We start from the raw sequence: 15,689 nt of genomic DNA, 5'->3' as shown, positions 1-15,689 counted from the left end.
TCTTGGGTTTTCCACATAAAATTTGATGTTTCTTGTGTTTGTTCTGATTCTTGCATGCGTTTTCAAGTTTTGTTAATTTTGTTTATTATTTCAGATCTGTGTTTATAGTCAACTAATTCACCCCCCTCTCAGTTTCTTGGATGTTCAACAAATGTATGATGGAGTGGAAGATGGTGGATTAGGATAGGGTGGAGTGGATGGCTGTGGATTGAGATAGGATGGAGTGGATGGTTGGTTTAGATAGGATGGAGTGGTATTTGATGGAGGATCAAGAGTATGGATTTCGAATTGTATTGGCAGATACCGAGATAGTGGATTTAGTTTACGGATATAGGTGGTAGTGCTGGCATGAAAAGATGGAGATTGAGACATGACCATGGGAGAAGCTGGAGGTATTGATGTTGTGTGATGGGGATATGTGGGTGTGATATAAGAGGGAGATGTGGATGGGTGATATAATATGTTTTCTTTATCTAAGTTAGGATAGGGATTATGAGTGGGTGTGCATGGATACATGATGGGGTAGCTAGGATGAATGATTGGATCATGGAATTTAACTCTTGGTGCAAGCTTACTAAGGATTATGGCATCAAAGTTCTTAATTTCATACTCATCTTGATCAACAAGACTCTCATTATCATCATAATGGGATAAAGTGGAAGAAAAGGTAGGACGACCAAACTCATCATAATAAAATTGTGACATGATGATTAGTTGATGAGTTAGATGGGGATGAAGGATGAAGATGGATGATAGACAAAATCATAGATTAGGATGAATGATAAGCTCATACTTGGATTTAGATTAAGCTCATATTAGGATAGGGATTAAGCTCAAACTAGGATGAGGACTAGCTTTGGAGAAGATGGAAAAACAAATGAGGGATGATAATAATGACTTAGTTAGCTAAGGATGGACCGATTGACTGATGTTGGATGAAGGATTGTGTGATGATAAAGGATCACTTTACACTTGGGCATGAGTTGAAATGCCTAATTGATACGTCAATCGATGAAATTATAACCTAAGATAGACTTATATTCTCAGGCAATGGGATAGTCGATGTCAACCAAACCTCTAGATATAGGTGATTTGGCAACAACAACAAGTTAGCCTACTCTAGACAAGATTGGACTTGGAGAAGGAAAAATGATGATGGTAGATTAAGATGTAGGCACAATCAACTCAGAGACACAAGGTCAAGCACTAATGAGGATTGATTGGATTGATTATTTGGATTTGTGGATGGGGGCGGGTCTGCCAAAAGATAGGACAAACTTGTTGGGCTGCAGGGAAAATCCCTTAGACTATAGGGTGAATGTTGGCATTTTTGATGTTTATGTTTTGATTGTCATTGATGGACACACACTTGCATTGAGATCTCCTTTATATGTATGAGTTTGAGCACAATCGGTATTTGTTCCAACCGGTATGTTGTATTATAGTCTTTAGACTATTGGTGTTTTGCAGAATGTGTTTCCCAGTCTGAAGTGGCATGTTGACCCCAAGTGGTTCGTAGATCCCAAGCGGTACGAGAGACTAAAGCGGCATAACACATTTTTACCAGTCTTCATTTTTGTCAAACCGGCAACCGGCATTTTGTATGAACCGGTAATACTCTGTGATGAGTTACCAACTGGCATTTTGTGATGAGTTACCATCCACCGATTGTTTGACGGTGCCGACACCTAAACGGTGCCTTTTTGTGTCGTGGTACCAAGTATGTCCAGGTTCATTGAACCTAGGAAATTGTTATGTAATCCTATTGGACCGACATGAAATCAGATTCCTTTATAAGGACATCATGTCTAGGGTTTTAGGTTGTTGATGTGGATATGGTGAAAGTTTATGTTGTTGCTAGGGTTTAAGGTGATTGAGGAGTTGGAGAGAATATGAATGTGTAGAAGACTGAAGTAATGCTGGAGTGCATTAGGAACGAGCTACCAAGGATCTAACCAAGCAGTCTGTGCTACTAGCTAGATCAAACACTTGTTGATTACTCACATTTTTTACAAGTCTGTAGCCCTTAACCGGGTAGGCCCAAAAGCCTTTTGTAAATCCTCTAACAAGGTGGTTCACATCTATGGATCTAAAATCCTCTAGCAAGGTAGTCTTTAATTGGACTTATCTCCTAACAGAGATTGAGATTCCTAACAAGATCTGTTCTGGTAAAGAACATTGTAAGACCTTACCCGGTCTGACCTTAACCGGTCTGGTTCCTATTCTGCAAATAGTTACTTGTGAGTTCCATCTCACCGTGGTTTTTCCCATTTGGGTTACCACATCAAAATATCATGTGTTATGGTGTTTGTGCTTCTGTGGGTGAATGCATTATTTGCTATTTGGTTTGCATGTGTGCTAACCGGTTTGTCTTCTAAACTGTTTTACTAGTTTACTGTCAGTCTTGTAAAGTGTTTAAGTGTAAAGATTTTTGGCATACTAATTCACCCCCCCCCCTCTTAGTATTCATCAGTGAACTCTTTAGAATGGTTGAACAGTGACTCCACTATGTATATTCAGGCCTATTAAATGACAAGGCGACTCTACTAGACAATGGATTTACTCGAATAGGCAAACCCATCGAAAGACGGGGTGAATCCATTGAAAGATGGATTGACTAGGAGAGGTGAATCCACCATACTATGAGGCAAATTTGTTGGAGGATGGAGATGAGTGGGAGAGGTGAATCTGCTAGACTAGGAGGCAAATCTGATAGAGGATGGAGATGATTGGGAGAGGCGAATCTACCATTTGATAGAGTGAATTTTCTAGACTAAGGAGTGAATTCGCTAAAGGATGGACTGACTAGGAAATGCGAATCCACCGGACTAGGAGGTGAATCTGCTAAAGGACATAGATGACTGGGAAAGGAAATTCTGTCAGATGACAGAGTGAATTTTCTAGACTAAGGAGCGAATTCGCAGATAGACTGACTAGGAGAGGTGAATTTGTTGGAATAAGGAGTGGATTTGCTAAAGGATGGACCAACAAGGAAGGGCAAATCTGTCAAACTAGGGAGTGGATTTACTGAAAGAAGGACTAACTAGGAAGGCGAATCCACCATACTATGAGGAAAATCCTCTAGAGAATAGAAATGACATAGTGGACAAACTAATATGACAGAAGGATTGAAGATAGAAAATAGGAAGACAAAAGATGACTCAGATTGGGATGACAAGAGATTAATTAGTGGATGCATAAGAATACATGCTAGAAACACTCACAAGCCTATGCTAGACAAGTAGGAATTGTAATACCCTAAAAATGGTCACCTAAACCATGGGCCCCTAATCTTGACAACATCACCAAGGTCCTAACCAAAGGCAATTAAATCAACCTTGAGCACACAATTAATTAATCATTAATGTTAGATGGCAAAGTAATCACTCTATATTAATTAAATATTTATTTAATTAATTAAATCATTCCAAGTAAATCATTTTGATCAATTATCCTATTTATCTAATTAAATATCCTAGTATATTTAATTAATTAATAAATTTGCCATTTAATCATCAAAGAAAGGAATTAATTTACAAAAAAAAAGAGATTTAGCACAAAAAGAGGAATTAATCTCCAAAAGAAAGTTAAATTGAAAATAGAAGAAAAGAATTAAATTGAAAGAAGAAATCAAACTTGAGATATTTCTTCTTCTAAATTGAGATAACTTGAAAAATCAGAAAAACAATTAAATTGAATTAATCATTCTCTAAAATTAAAACTCAAAGCTTTTGAGAAAATAAGTTCAGTTGCATTGAAAAGGCTTTTTTTCTTGAATAAATTAAAGAAAAGTGCATGGAATCACCTATTTTTATCTCAAGTGCATGGAATCAACTAAATTTTATCTCCAATGCAAACTCGAACTTATAATCTGAATGCATTTCAATCAAGCTATAATTGGAATCTATCTCAAGGTTAACTGAATATGATCTCTCAGTTATTTCAATTATCCTAAATTATGTTTTTTCTTCAGGAATATCAACCACTCATTGTTAATCGATCTTGACCGTTGGTCTCTCTTTTGAGTCTCTATAAATTTAGCCTTCATCTCTCATTCAAAACACCCTAGAGATTTATTGTTATTATGTAGTTTTTGCTCTGGAGTCATTGAAGATATTATGTTTTTGAGATTATTGCATCTTAGTTTAGCTTTTTGCATATTTAGTTCCATTATGATTGCTTGAATTCATATAGCTTAATATTCATTCATCTAGCATAATCTTTCATCCATCTGGCTTAATCTTGCATCCATCTTGCATACATTTAGCTTATTCTTGTGCTCATATAGATTAAATCCTTCGTCTTGGTGTAGTCTAGTCATTGGTATTGCTTAGACAAATCTGAGAGCAATTCTATACTCGCATCTTTTAGAAGGCAATAGGTCGATTTGTTATGGTTTTCATATTCATGATTATATGTGTCTAACCATGCATGCAATGACTTAATTAAAGTGTTGTGTCTTACAGCTTACGGATACTTATTCCACTTTTAACACACATTTTTGGTGCCCACCATGGGGCAGAAGACTACATCTTTCGGCCTCGCAGATTAACTTTATTCCATTTTTCAGATTTTTTTTTCGGATTTTGGTCTATACAGTTACTGCAAAAAATCGTACGAGTTTTCCTAGAGGCTCGAATGACAAACTGTAGATATCGTACAGTCATGTGCAAATTATCATACGACCCGGTGAGAATACTCGTACGGTATTCTGTATTTTTGTGTTAAAAACAGACTGCATTCTTAAGGTTCTTTATTGAAAATTGATAATACTAATGCTGACCTTGGCTTGTTGTCTGTTTGTCTAAGAAATTTTGACAACCTAATCAGTTTTTGCAGAACGCTTGTCAAAGAAAACGCCTATCACACAAAGATAATATGACTACTGATTCGTTGTCTTTGTAGGTTGCCTGAGGGGATTCAAGTGAACATAGTGTATTCTTTAATTTCATTTTTTTAGGCACCTAAATTGCTATCTGGTTAATGAACAAATATGTCTTTTGTGCTTGAAGAAAAATCTGAGAGGTAGGAGAGTATGCTCTTGTCTTTTACAGACAATCATAAATCTAGACCCTTGAGGCTTTTTCTAAATTTGAAATTTGTGTACCTTTAGTGGGCCTTTCACGGTGGGAAAAAGTAATCACCCTATGAGAACGACCCAAGTGAGTATAGTTGGACCTGAGCATTCCACCTCACTATAATAAATAGTCCTCTGGTGATTAAAGTCTCAGAGGATGGGATTATTTGAGTTTTCTCTTTGAGATCTCTCATATCAAATATTTTGTAGGGCCTCACTGTCTCAATCACGTTTACGTGACTACAGCTTGTTTCGATACCTTGTCGGGCTATAGGCCTCAATCACGCTTGTGTGACTTGAAGGGGTAATTTCGAACGGAATTCCTAACTAAGAACTATAAGATAGAAGCTACCTGATTCACCTCTGAAAGGGGGATAATCTTTGTGCAAGAGAGATAATAACTCTCCCAAGACACTTGCCATATCATGCTCCCATTAGCATTTGGAGTCGGCTAATACAACATTGAGAATCCATTGCGTGCGACTCAGCGGTCGTATTCTAATTAGCTATTGGGTGTGTACCTAAGTCAGCAAGAAAAAAATTTCTTCTCTAAGCCAACTTTTGTAGGGTTAGCGTGTTGTGATTGATGTCATTATACATCTTGCGTGTTTACTGTATTTTCATCCCTGAAATTGAAACTGAAATATTGAAACTAGAGAAAACAATAAACAAATTAGTGATCAAAACTGTGTCCATGTCAAAAACTAGTCTACATAAGTCATCAAAAACTCAGTCCATCTCAAAAATCTAGTCTTTGTCAATCACCAAAACTCTGTCTGTCAGAATCTCGTCTCTGTCTAGTTCTCTATCGTATGAGTCTTCTAAATTATCGTCCTACTACATAGGTATTGTCATACGAAACTTCATTGATCCTATCAGTTTGTCGTCTGGCTCTATAAAAACTGTCGTACGGAACTGCAAAATTATCATCTAGCCCTGTTAGAATTGTCATCCGGGTTTAAGGAATTGTCATCTAATCCTTTGTTTATTGTCGTACGAATAATCATCATACCCATTAGATTGTCATCTGGAGGCTACCAACCTATCGTACGAGTTTAGGCAGCATCTCATACGAGGAACTGTCTTTATCGTTCAGAAGCCACTAAACTATCATCTATGTTTGCAAACTCTGTCATACGAACTTCTGATTTTGTCAATCCAGAACAGTCAAACTTGCCTAAATCAATCTACAACAAACATAAAACTAGTCATCATAATCTTGAGCATAAACAATCTTGATAGTGTACCCCTGTCATTGTGTTGCACGATTTTATCGATCATCTTTCAGCTAGTTCAATCAACTACTTAATCAACTTAAGCTACTTAGATCACATCTTATACAGGATAGATCATTCCTGAAACCAAAATGAATCTTAGTCACTTCTCTCAAATCACTACATTAAACGAACAACTAGCTTCAATTTGATCTTGACTTCTGCTTCACATCTAGCTTTCGGTTCCGTCAGTTGTAAATGCCTGTTCAAACCAGAAGCTCTTCTAAAAATTCTGACAAAAGTAAGAAGCCCATGGCTACCTTGGCCCATAAATTTCAAAATCTTAAGCAAGAAATATATGACATTCAAGCTCAACAAAAAGATTCAATGACACCTCTTGAGATAAAATTTCATGATATCAAGAACACTAGACTTCAAGAAATGTTAAAACAATTACATAAGGTGGAACAGAAAGTAATTGAAAATCAAAATCCAAATCTCATATAAGATCACAAGACACCTTCACCAAGACAAAAAGACATCTATCTCCTAGTTAAATAGTTTACACCTTTGGGGCAATCTAATGAGTTAGCTTTGGAAGAGCTACTTGAGCATAATCTTATCATATTGCCTAAAAAAACCACATGGGGATGTGAAATATTGAGTAATTCTTGTGCATACCATAGGCATAACAAACATAAGACTTCAATGTGTATGAAATTAAAACATAAAATTCATGACCTCCTTGATGATGGTGTTATTGAAATTGAAGATCATAATAATTCACCTAAAGAGAAACCAAATGTCATTATCAAGCGTGATCAAAATTATGAACCTCTGTCTAGCAATGGCCCACATGTAGCCTCCATCTCTTCCATGATGCCTCCATCTCCTAAGACTTCTAAACAACAGTCCATATCATGTCCCTCAAATAATGAACCTAATGATGAAACTTCTAATGTTGATCCTCCAGTGCTATCTCAACGGCCATCCCATCCAATGGTTCAAAAAGATCCTATCTCCATAGAATCCCATGATGATTCACTTATACCTTTCCACTTCTTCCAAGATGATCCCCTTCCATCTCAAGATCAAATTATATCTTCATCTCCTTGTCATAATCATCTATGTTCACCTCAAGGATCCATCATGCCTACAAAGCCCTCTCATGATCCTACAAGTCAAAATATTTATAAATGTAAAGGGGTAGACCTTCACAAGCAAGAACCCCTCCATGTTAAAGACAATATTAAGGTTCATGGCCTCGATGACATTCCTCAAGATGGTGGTATCCCTATTAAACCAAAATCCAAGTACACGCCTTCCCCTTCATCTCTTCCATCCATTTTAGGACCCTATATTCCTCCATCCATTGTGCAGGATCAAAAAAGGCGTACATCTTCGCATACATTCCATCCATCTAGAAGGACACAAAGGCCCACTAAGCAAAAGAAAGCAAAATAAAAAGCTATATGGGTTCCTAAGGCACTTTTAGAAGCAATGCGTTCCAAGAAACTGCAAAAGCATGAAAAATAAAAAACCTAGTGGATCCCTAAGCGTCTCCTTGAAGCACAATAGTCTAAAGAGAAATCCAAATCAACAACCAAGATTGTTGTTACTCCATCCAAACCTTCCAAATCTATTTCTCCATCACCTCTTTCATCCATTTTGGATCCTTATGTCCCAAAATCCCTAGTTGTTCCTCCATCCAAATCTCAAAATCTGAGATCCACTTTTCCTCCATCAATCTACCATCCCTCAAGATGTGTGCCAATGGTGATCCCACAAATGTTTCCATTCGCTCATGCACAAAACTTTCAATATCTGATCCATGATCCAATACCTCTTTTTCATTTTCCTATACCCCTTATCCGATCCTTTGCATAAGACTTTACCCTAGTTTCATCACCAAATCCAAAAACTAAGGAAATCAACATTGGAGATGCTGGACATGTACACTTAGCTGAGTCCTTCTTGGAAAGACATCTTTATGTTGGAACAATGAACTACCTACACAAAACTTCCTGACCCTATGAACAACATTCACTTTAAACAATACTATATCTAAGGGTTGGGTTAGTTCAGGTTTTGCTTCTGCATTGCATATCATTTTATTAAAAGCATTGCATTGCATATAGTTTCTTTTTTAAATGCATCGCATTCATAAAGTTTATGCATTTGCATATAGCAGTATTAATAAAACAAGGCAACTGTCCAAGTTTATCATTTGTTTGCATTCAAGACAAACAAGGGTCATCTCCTTTCTTAGATATTCAGACATGAAGTCTTTGAGGTCCTAAGGTCATTCATTTTCAACATTACCCTGTGACAATGCTTTACTTATGGTTGAGTAGTGATTTCACTATTTGAGACTTGTTAACCCGAAATCTATCAATTGCTATATCTCAAACACATTAACAAAATCTCTAATTCATTCGAGACACCTAGTTGATCATATGACTGGTGAAAAATCTAAAATTCTACTTCAGCGCCACTGTAATTGTCACACCCAAGTAGGTTTCATTACTTACACGTCAAGGAAAGAAAAGAAAAAATGAAAAAATGCTATGCCAAATATTCATCTCAAGGCAAAAGAGCAATGATATATAACTGAAATATCACGCATGCAGATGCGAAAAAAAAAATCTTGACTATGGGAACATGCGAGTAACTCCATCAGGGCTATGGACGCCTGCTAGCAATGGAACAATATTCATGAGATTGCAGTCTATAACCTCGTTGAAGCTCTAAAAGCTTGCTGGCAGAGAGGCTCTATTCGGGATGCTTTTGAAGTTAGAATAATCCATGTAGCTAGTCATATAGGATGCTAAGGATATTTAGTGAACACAAGAGCATGAATTAAATCATTTTCACTCACATGGGCAAAAGAAGATCAAAGTTTCAAGAATCAATGGGGAAGTTCTCAATGTCTCCATTTGTAAATCCTAGTCACTAAGTGTGTTAATTTGAATGGTTCAAGGGACCTTAAGGATCGATTGACCGCTTATCTATGAAATTTTGTGTACCTCCAATTCAATTGGTGTACTACAAAGTGCTAAAAAAACATGGTCATCCTTGTTCGAATAGGAAATGCATCTTCATCATGCATATTGCATTAACATAGGTCATATCGAAAATTCATTGTCTCCACATGCAATCTGTAGGTTGTCATATCATATAGGTCTATATATTGGGGGCATAGTTGAGAAAATCCTTAAAAAAATCCTAAAATGTCCAAAACAAAAATCCTAAAAATCATAAATTGTCCTGAACAAAATCCTAAAAATCATAAAATGTCCTAACAAAATCCTAAAAATAAAAAACTCATAAAATAAAAAATAAAACTGAAAAAACCAAAGAAAGAAAGCATAGACTATCCTTCAAACCAAACCAACCACAGACAAACTCTCAAGGACTGCAATCAAACTTATCGCATGTCTTTTTAATCAATCTATCACTCTATCAAACATCAACATGTCTTATACAGGGAAGGGTACACTCAAAACCAGACAGATCGGTCTTATACGAGGTATTTACTCTTTAAAACCAGACATTCCTATCAATGATCACATAAATCAAAACAATGACATAGATTAGTATGGCTGCTAGATTTTGTCCAGGTTAGTCTTATCTCTTGTACTGAAATGTTGCATCTTTGCTTTAGCTTGTACATATCTTTTAGTCGCTTTTGTGACATCCTGGTTCTTTTGGAACCCTCATGCCTTGAAATCGATCAATGTCCTAGTCTTACGGTAATCGACTGATCAATTTACATGTCCTAAGCAGTATCAACCAAGTCATCTTTCTATCAGTGGTACCCGGTCATCCACTTTGAGTGATTCACCTGTCTCCAAACTACTGAAGAGTTTTATCACTGAGTAAACAAGCAAAACAAGGCTACTGAAAACAATCACTAAACTATTTGAAGATATGCACAAAATTTTCTTTGTGTTGTCTTTTACATTGGCTTTCGATTATTATTCCCTCTGAGTAACTCGAGGAAGTCTATCTTGACTAAGAGAAGCAAGGATTTGAGGCATAATACTTTTCTTTGTTTTCTTCTTGTAGGAATGAATCTGATGATCTGGAAACATCTAATCAGCTGGGTGTCTGTGATAAGTGCCTTCACATCAAGGTGAAATCACTACACATACCTTGACTCCGCTTATTTGTATGCTACAGGGAGGTTGGCATTATTTCATTAACTGTCATGAGGGAATTTATTTAATGTGCAATCCAGATGCATGCGTAATTTGTGCAAGGATATGAACGAAAAAAGGTCATTGCGAACAAGATAATTAATATTGCATATGAAAAGGAATGAACTCTATTTTTCCTGTTGTGCTTGTAAAACGCTCAGTGATGAAAATTAAGCATTCCAAATCCACTGACTAGGTTTAAGTTGCATTCATTCTTAATTTTATGCATTTCGAGTGATTTCGGCATGATAACAATGATCTCTTTATCTTTTGAATGAGAGTTTGAAGCGTCATCATTTCTCAGCTAAGTGGTCTATTTTTCATCACTGTTTCTTCAATCGAGTACTTGTGTATTGAGATGTTAGTTGCATACATAAGCATCTTATATAGATCCATACATTTCATTATTACTTATTGGCATTCATATTATTGCATATGAAAAATAAACATTTGCATTACTCGTTACTCGAAAAAGAAAAAAAAAACATTCATATTCTTCTGCATTGCATACATCCATACTGAAAAGATATGCATACATATAGAATAAAGCATATAGAAAGACATCTCATAATCAATCAACACAAATACGATGAAATCAAATCAAGAGCTTAATATATCATCATAATCTCAATGTCTCAGCGTACAAATGATATCAATTGTCATATACATTGTCTCATTGGAGCAAGAATCGTATGGGCTACAAAAATGGGGTGTATAACAAAATCTAAGAGATATAACAATGTTATATATTTGCCTCTCCCTCATTGCCAGGTGGAGGAGGTGGTGCCTGCTGACCGATGTCCTATCTGGGTGCCATAGCTCCCTACGATCGAGCCATATATTGAGAATATGGAACAACCTGTTATGCCACTGGGACCGCTACACTATAAGCGGCAACATAATAGGCTGCTCGACTCATCTGATGTAACACCTCTCACTGGAGAGCATCACACTCTGCTCTGACCTCAGCAAGTTGTCGGTCCCACTCTGCAAGCTGCGTCTGGGCCACTATCAATTGTGATTGCAAACCTGTCACCCTTGCTCTCAAGGACTGTACTACGTCTGGTACCCCCTACTCTCTCATAGCCTCTCCACCTCCCTTCTCATCCCTTCACTGCCTCACCTGCCTAAGCGTTGCTCTTTCCTCCTCACCACCACCCTCTGCTGCCCTGGCACCACCAGCCTCAACATCAACAGCCCCTAGAGATCCAGCAGCCTCAACCTCAACAACCCCTAGAGATCCACCCACCCCTCTCTATCGTTGTCTCTCTCCAGCTGGTACCCTGCTACTACTCACCCCGGGGTCACCTCCTACCCACTTAGGAACCTCTGCTCTTCATACCTATACCTGTCCCTGTACCTATGCCTGTACTGGTGCCTCATCCTCAGCCTCCTTTATAAGAGGTTCATGCTCTCCAAGATCCGTGAACCGAGGAAAATGATGTCTCTAGAACCAATCTTTGTAATGGGGCAATACCCCCGCATCTATGACATCCTCTAAGTAATCCCATCTCTTTCGTTGTAACCCCACTAGCTCCTGCATGCTCAATGCATATGATAGTCTCGATGCCCATCCTCGTCTCTCCTCGTCTCCATACCGAGCATAAGTTGTAAACTCCTGGGATATACCCTGTGGTCTTCCATATTGCCTCATCACTCTGGATACTACAAACCTCTCAATGATAGACACTAATCGACCAATGAGAGGTCGAGCCATGAACATGCCCTTCCTCTAAGCTCTCCAATCATCCCATAGCTCTAGACCCCTATACAGTCTCCACACTACCATGATCAAATCATCCAGCTATCTCCTCCATTAATCTGTCTTTCCCAAATGAGGTTGAGTAACATATCCTGAATATCTATATACAATGGGTTGACCCTTCTCTCGCGCATCCTCTACAATCAGCCTACAAACTGGGATATGCTCCCAAGCCCAAATCTGCAGAACCAAAACTCCCTTCGCCATACTCTTCGCCCTTCTATAGGCGATCTCATGCATCTTATGATACATATGGGCAAGTAAACATGATCCCCACCCTAATCTCTCAGGATGGGTCAACAACCTCTCAAGCATCCTAGCCCAACGACAAAGAAAACCTTGTTGTCCTCTATCAGGCATTAAAAAAAAACCGATAATACCTGCTAGAATGCATGCCAGAGGATATTGATCCCCGTATCTACTCATCATATCATCCCAAGTGATGACACACTCCAGAATGGTCTCATCATGAAATATCTGTCTCAGTGCTAAAACACCTGGTCGTTGAGTCGAATCATAGTCAACCTTGTCTCCAGCAAATAAAATCCTCAAAATCCTGTACACATCCTCTGGTGTAATCATCAGCTCTCCAACTGGTAGATGGAAGGTGTTATGCTCTGAATGGAAATGCTCAACTAACGCAGTCAGCATCCTATGATTCACACGGATACCCGCCATCTCTAAAAGGTACCCAAAACTGCACAAATCAATATGTGCTCTATCTACATCTGATAAACCACAGACTAGCCTCATCATCGATGGATATAGACACGGAAACAAGATATCTGACAACCGAACCTGCAAAATCAAACATACAAAATATCAGCAAGTAATCCAAATTGCGCTAAAAATACTCGAGAAGCCAAATACACAAAATGCCAAATCAAAAATTCATGTTTAGACCCTCAAAAAGGCTTGTTGTTTTTCATACGAGTTTTCACCAAACCAACAGAAACTCATACGAGTAAGGATTACATCCTCCACAATAAAAAATTCCCATACGAGAAATGGTATCCTCTCGCACGATATAAGGGGCACCCAAGAAAAATCTCATATGAGACATGGGACAAGATCAAACGATAAATCTTATATGCTCAAACAACAAAACAAAAGAGGGACAGTTTGTCATACGAAAGACAGTGTCTCACCACATGACAAAATGATACAAATAACTTTTGAATGAAATAAAATGCAAAAAATTCAACAAAAATTCAAAATTGAGAAATTCATAAGCTAAAGATAGATCACTTATTGTTGGGTCGTAGTTTCGTGGTTGATTATGTAGTATCTGGCGCTCGAATCGATGCTCCTAGATCAGAATGGCCATTTTTCTTCGCAGAGGGATTTTTCAAATTTCAAACTTTGGGAGGTGAAAATGACACATGAACCCCTTATATAGCCTAAACCCTAATTTTCAATCTTGCTTCGATGGACGTGAAAATTGTACCCTAAGCTAATTTGACCGTCCTGATTCCATTTTCGAAATCGAAATAGAAATCTGAGATCATCCTCCTAGTCAAATTCACGCAACTAAGACCACTTAGCACTTTCATCAAATGCTCATTCTTTCTTCAATTTGCACTCAATTTCTCATCGGTCAACGCTAAATCTTCAAATGATCCTCTGAATCATTCTTGGGGCTCAAATCATTAATTGCTTAATCTTTTTATCAAATTGCCTAAAATCATTGTACCCTCGCTATCTTTCGATTTTGCTCCTGAGGGGGCATACTCATGACATCATCATCATCAATGATCACATCCTCAAAGTCGATAATTTCTTTCAAAATCTTCATTACAAGTCGAGCAGCTAATCTTTACAGAACATCAAACAAGCCCTTATCGCTAGGGGCATCTCATCTTCATCGCTTCTCTAGGGGCATATCGGTTTTGTCGCATCAAATCAAGTTGCTATTGTCTTCAATTGAATCAACCTCTTAACGTTAATCAGTTTCATCACTTTTCATCAAGCTGATTATTCATTTAAACTCAATCAAGGGTTTAAAGAGTATCTTTGATCACACGCTCAATCTAAGCAGGTGTTCAATTTCATCGCATCAAATCAAGATGGAGAGTTTATCTTCACTCATCGTGTCTTGATCCATCAAGTTCAAGATCGATTTTATCTTTAATCGTTGCATCTAGTTCAATCAAGTCCTAGATCAATAAGATCCGCTTCTTGATCCATCAAGTTCAAGTTTGGTATCTTTGCTCTTCATTGGTCCTAGTTCAATCAAGTCCAGGATCAATATCGCTTTAATCAAATTTATTTAGTTTCATCGCTTCAAATCAAGCTAAACACCTCGCTCTTCATCTGGTTCGTGATCAATCAAGTTTAGAACTGGTATCTCCTAGACATCAACTATTCTTTGAACCAACGCATTGCTCGCACATTAATTCAAAGGGCAAAATGTAATACCCCAAAAATGGTCACCTAAACCATGGGCCCCTAATCTTGACAACATCACCAAGGTCCTAACCAAAGGCAATTAAATCAACCTTAATGTTAGATGGCAAGTTAATCACTCTATATTAATTAAATATTTTTTTAATTAATTAAATCATTCCAAGTAAATCATTTTGATCAATTATCCTATTTATTTAATTAAATATCCTAGTATATTTAATTAATTAATAAATTTGTCATTTAATCATCAAAGAAAGGAATTAATTTACAAAAAAAGAGATTTAGCACAAAAAGAGGAATTAATCTCCAAAAGAAAGAGTTAAATTGAAAATAAAAGAAAATAATTAAATTGAAAGAAGAAATCAAACTTGAGATATTTCTTCTTCTAAATTGAGATAACTTGAAAAATCAAATAAGCAATTAAATTGAATTAAACATTCTCTTAAATTAAAACTCAAAGCTTTTGAGAAAATAAGTTCAATTGCATTGAAAAGGCTTTTTTCTTGAATAAATTAAAGAAAAGTGCATGGAATCACCTAGATTTTTATCTCAAGTGCATGGAATCAACTAAATTTTATCTCCAATGCAAACTCGAACTTATAACCTGAATGCATTTCAATCAAGCTATAATTGGAATCTATCTCAAGGTTAACTGAATATGATCTCTCAGTTATTTCAATTATCCTAAATTATGTTTTTTCTTCAGGAATATCAACCACTCATTGCTAATCGATCTTGACCGTTGGTCTCTCTTTTGAGTCTCTATAAATTCAGCCTTCATCTCTCATTCAAAACACCTTGGAGATTTATTGTTATTATGCAATTTTTGCTCTGGAGTCATTGAAGATATTGTGTTTTTGAGATTATTGCATCTTAGTTTATCTTTTTGCATATTTAGTTCCATTATGATTGCTTGAATTCATATAGATTAATATTCATCCATCTAGCATAATCTTTCATCCATCTAGCTTAATCTTGCATCCATCTTGCATACATTTAGCTTATTCTTGTGCTCATATAGATTAAATCCT

Source organism: Cryptomeria japonica, chromosome 9 (assembly GCF_030272615.1).
Source record: "Cryptomeria japonica chromosome 9, Sugi_1.0, whole genome shotgun sequence".
Lineage (NCBI taxonomy): Eukaryota > Viridiplantae > Streptophyta > Pinopsida > Cupressales > Cupressaceae > Cryptomeria > Cryptomeria japonica.
This window is presented reverse-complemented; position numbering follows the sequence as displayed.